This window comes from Amia ocellicauda, chromosome 19, assembly GCF_036373705.1.
Source record: "Amia ocellicauda isolate fAmiCal2 chromosome 19, fAmiCal2.hap1, whole genome shotgun sequence".
NCBI classification, from domain to species: domain Eukaryota; kingdom Metazoa; phylum Chordata; class Actinopteri; order Amiiformes; family Amiidae; genus Amia; species Amia ocellicauda.
In genome coordinates this window covers 2,031,115-2,036,464 of record NC_089868.1, presented here as the reverse complement: position 1 = coordinate 2,036,464, position 5,350 = coordinate 2,031,115, and the positions used below count along the sequence as shown (strand labels likewise).

The window sequence follows — 5,350 nt, the reverse complement described above, 5'->3', positions numbered from 1 at the left end:
CTTCTCTTGGACCCTCTTGCAAGCCTTCTAGAGTCTTATCCACAAGCCCCAGGTCTCTCCATGCCATCACCTTCAACCAGTCCTCAAAAGAGTATTCAATCACCGTCTCAAAAGGTTCCAACGTACCCTCCTTCTCTCCCAAAGCAAAAAGCTCCACTCCAACATAGCTGGGATCCCTTTTAAAGCGGTAACCCCGTCGACCCCCCCAGAACAACACCCAGGAGCGTTCAATCTTCAAATTGGTGAGTACAGGAACCCTTGCCCGGGATTGTTTCTTGCGGGGTTTCATGTTGATGTCGCTGGACATGTTGAAGAAGCGGGATGTTTCAGATGCTGAGAATTAAAGAGGTATTGCCTAAAAGCAGCGCGGGGTCTTAAATAGAGAGGAGAGTTTCGGGGCGTTGCCTTCAGAGGGGGGGGGGGGTCTTTATGGGTGGCCTTGTTGTTCAGGGTTTTAGGGGTGTACACTTTCTGACGGATATGACGTAGGAATAATTAAGGAAATAACTCTAAAATCACGCCCCCCAATTATGACGTAGGAATATTAATAAGCTTAGGGCATACGTCATAACAAAATAGGCCGCGCCCAAAAAACCCTACTATCTACTGATGTGCGGTCCTAATTAATCGGCTACGTAAATCATTCCTTTCCGACCGAACCTGTAACGCTCAAATAAATAATCTGTATAATTTATTTAGCCATCTAACTTCAAGTTAACCTGACACTGAGCAGGTTTGATTTTTGTTTGTCCGTGTTCCACCTCGGGGGGTAAATTCAATAAACTATGCGCTAAATAAAAACTGACCTTTAAATAAACAGTATTCATCTATCGAGAATCTATGTTCATGGTTTGTATAGAAGTATTTCCACATATGCATCTGGACACTCGGGCAAGCCAGCTGAGAAGTCGCTCAAGTCGCCGCAGCTAAGTATCGCCTTTTTCTCTCGCGTTTCCTAGTTTAGTTAAGAGTTACATTGATTGTTTACGTGGTTTGTTTAGCTAAGAATGATATATCTTGCACCTGTTTTGTAGTAAGAGCAGCGACTGTTTGTTAGTGAATTTAGCAAGTTACTTAGCACACTCAATCAGAAGCTTTACACTGTAGGCTGTGATTATTCGCATGTATCTAGTCAGATGAATGATCTGAAATGCATCAAAAGTCATGGAATGAGAGACTTTCCGGGCGTTGGTGGTATAGTGGTGAGCATAGCTGCCTTCCAAGCAGTTGACCCGGGTTCGATTCCCGGCCAACGCAACGTTTTCTTTCTAGGCTTCCGCCATCACACTTGTGATGCTTCGGGGGAGTTCGACACCATTCAAGCTATTGCGACCCTACTAAGCCTGCACTTACCGCTGTTTTCACTAACACACTTCTGGTGAACCGTTGCGCATGAACAGATGACGAATAAATGGCCTTACACTAGTATCCCACAGCACCAGCTTCGTCTGTAGAAAAACAAAGGTTCCTCTGCCTGCTGCAGGATACCCACATCACACTTGACTCGCAGACCTTTACTGCGCCCTCTTGCTTGACGTGGGCCGTGCTCCCAGAAGCGCTGTAACATACATGTGCACTTGCGTGCAAAAGTATTCGGTATTACATTTATTTGACGTGTTCATTGCTTGAATATACTTTAAAAGCTAATACACTCCTCTCCATGCTCACCAACAACAATGTTGGCGACGATGACGGCTAAAGTAAGGAGAAATAGAAATGCCACTTCCATTCACTCCAATTACTATTGTTGTTATTATTACAAGGGAAAACTATGACCCTTGGTCATCAGTGTCTTGGGCGGACAGTTATGTCATTTAACAACATCCAAGATACCCGAGCCATCGGTCAGTCAGCACCGCTAGATGGCGGCAGTCAGACACTCATGCAATGTTTGAAGGAGAAAGTGTTCAAATAGAGGAGCGCACAACTCTCTACGTGGCACCGATGTTAACTAGTTTTCACAGAAACCTGTGCTATGTGGCTCGTTGGTCTAGGGGTATGATTCAAAGGGTTCAAATCCCGGACGAGCCCTTTGTTTTAGTCTTCTCTCATTCATTTTCATTTTGACAGGGTACTTTTGCCAACATGAAAAACATTTCCTTCATGTATCATGACTTCATTATGGTAATATCTCATTTCGTATGTTTCCAAATAGGCCTCTTAACAATCATCTACAAGCCTACATATACCAGCATGATTTCATACAATGTGCACGATACGTAGTCCATGTCTGTCTCTCTGTCTCTCTAGATATATGTTTATAATTGAGTTGATGATAGTTGCATCTGTGCGCCAAACTGTGTCTGAGCAGCAGACTGTAACTTGAAATAATTGCATGAAAATGTCTGTATCTTCTTAATTTTATGCAGGTTAGTTCAGCTAGTAAGAAAGGTCACTATCTTTTTTTTATCTTTTTCTGTAACTAAACCATTCAGTCTTTCTACATGATGCCGTAAATCCAACATTTCCCCAATTCGCTCCCTGCGAGAAGACAATGCGGTGTGCAATGAAAGTGATAGCCTGTCACTTGGCACTTCAGTTCTGCGTACCACCAAGTCTTATTAGACTCCTTAGTTCTAACTGCAAGTTCCCTGCCATGTCCATGAAAGGGGATTGAGTCCGTATTGAACCATTATCTAAAACACAAAACCATGAGAAAGCTGGTGCGCATCGCTACCTTCCGAGTAGTGGCCAGTACTACTACTACTAAAGGTAATTATACTAAGGAACGAATGAACGAAAGAGAGAGTATCATTACTCAGTACACTTAGAGGCTATGTGTGTACTAGTAACTTGTTACTTGATTTAAGTCACGAAAAGTCGCATCCAACGTCAGTCCCATCCTATGTAATGTGTGATGTCCAGAGCCGGCCCTAGCCATTTGGGGGCCATATGCGAGATTTGATAGTAGCCCCAGAACCATCCCCCCTCTCGATGAAAAACATTTTAGTGGTGCCCATGTTTATGGCGTATAGAGAATGTTTAGTTAAAACTAAAATAAACACAAACATTTAAATAATGCACATCACAGAACATGTATTGCACTTTAACATACACCGTACTTGTTGAAGAAATTGATGTAATAATCAATACAAATGTAAATAGTGCACTATGCATATTGAAATCAGAGCAATAACTAATAAACTGTTTAGGTAAAATAACATCCACACCAAAAATACTCAATATTGAAAATACTGTAGTGCACAAAAAACTGAATTTAAATAATACAATACTATCAAAAATCATTAGCTGACAACTGGCAAACTACTGCAGTACTTAACTACTAGCTGATCATTATCATCATTTGGATGGCAACTGGCAGTAGGCTAGCTAGCAAAGTGAGCTGGATTATTACTTTATAATGATATATAATTTATAAAGACATGTAAATTCCTCACAAAGTTATGACTTAAAGTCCCACTGCTTGGAATTTAGAAAACACAGAACATCACTAAAGTTCCCCTGACATTATCTTTATAAACTCCACCACAATATACATTATATCCATCATATTTACATTACATTTAGCATACATATCCCTGACGCGTGTATTGACCTCACTGGAGACAATATGCTCGAGTCACAGATTAAATGCCCCTCTCCCTCTCGGGTTTACATGGTCTTAGTTTATTGCACTAGAGACGAGTTGTTTACCCGCAGCCCTGCACAGGGCAAAGGACTGTCTTGTGCATTGCGCCTTGTTTAATACTTTGTTTTAATGATCTTACCGAGTGGTTTTTTACGTCACTGGTGGGGCTACAAAGCCATGAATCGAAGTGTTTTATCAAGTTAGGATTAAAACACGATGTACAAAACTGAACAGTGTACAACAGACCCACAACAATTTAGAGAGCATAATGATAAAGGAAACCACTGATCTGCATTAACCATGAAACGTCCATCAGCAATGTACTTTACCTTGAAACCCACAATAAATGGACCAGACCGTTACCTTGCACTTTTAAAATGCGTCCATTTCCGGAATGTTACATGGATACCATCATCTCAGACATTAGAATTTGCACGTAAACTGTGGGCTTAGATCGTGGAAAATTGTGCGTGTTTTCAAAATTTCTACGCCATTTACTGGTGTTCTTGGGATGCTCCTTCTGTGTGACCGTATACCTCGAGTAAACGTTTACTCGGTCTGCTTGAGCAAGTGGGTTGAAATGACGTGTGTAAGCCGAAAGCCAGTAATGTATTTTGATACCAGACATTACAGCTTTCATGACCAGGGGCGCAGCGAGGATTTCAGGGCCCCATGAAAGTAAAAAAGGTAGTTACCGAAGTGTGACCCATCGGGAGGATAGCTAAACCCGGGGGTTATGCCTGTGAGGAGAGGTTGAGGGGTGGATGAGGAAGCTCGCCACTTGATAGGTCCGGTCGTTGAGGTAGGAGGAGAAACAAGTGAGAGCAGTCCCAGAGATTCCAAGGTCAGCGAGGCAGGAGAGGAGGATGGAGTGATCGACGGTGTCAAATGTTGCGGAGAGACCAAGGAGGATGAGGATTGAGGAGAGGGAGGCTGCCCGAGCACAGTTGAGGGAGTCAGTGACTGCCAGGACAGCAGTCTCAGTGGTGTGAGCGGTGTTTGGAAGGCGGATTGCAGAGGATCAAGAAGTGAGAGATGGGAAAGGAATGCAGAGAGCTGACAGTGGACCGCACGCTCGAGGGTCTTTGAGAGGAAGGGGAGTAGGGCGACAGGGCAGAGACAGGTGCCTCTGAGGAGAGGTGGGGTCAAGGGTAGGTTTCTTGAGGAGTGGGATGACCGCAGCTTGTTTAAATGCAAGAGGGGAAACAGCCAGAGAGGAGTGAGGAGTTGAGGAGGGAGGAGAAGAAGGGGAGTTGAAATGGAGCAGACGCTTGCAGGAGGCGAGTAGAGAGAGGGTCCAGGGGACATATTATGGGTTTGTGACCTAGGAGGAGAGAGGAAAGTTCAGAGTCTGAGAGAGGAGAGAATGAAGAAATGGAAGCTTGATCGGTGGGAGACTTGGGCAGGGTGGGAGTGGAGAGGAGACTGTTGAAGAGCTTGTGGATGTCTGTGATCTTGTAGAAGAATGAGGCAAAATGATGAGGTGAGATGAGATGAGGGAGGAGGGGGGAGAAGAGAGAGAAGGTGGAGTAAAGCTTGCGGGGGTTGTGGACAGTGGATTCAAAGAATGACTGGAAGTAAGACTGAGGTGAGCGAGGAGGGGAATGTGGGCAGTAGAGAGTGGTAGAGTGCGAGGGTAGCTGGGAGTTTGGATCTCTTCCACTTGTGCTCAGTGGTGCGCAGACTGGTTGAGCAGAGAACAGAAGAGGTCCAAGGCTGAGGAGGGGAGGGACGGACAGAACGAGACAGTTCTTTATTTAC

The 5,350-nt window shown here is 44.2% G+C and overlaps 1 non-coding gene across 1 annotated transcript; it reads left to right on the top strand.

Annotated features, from left to right (window-relative positions):
* The first annotated feature begins 1,185 nt into the window (after window positions 1–1,185).
* On the top strand, window positions 1,186–1,257 carry trnag-ucc (transfer RNA glycine (anticodon UCC)). The gene has a single exon. It is a non-coding gene; the product is annotated as a tRNA-Gly (tRNA).
* The last annotated feature ends 4,093 nt before the right edge of the window (window positions 1,258–5,350 follow it).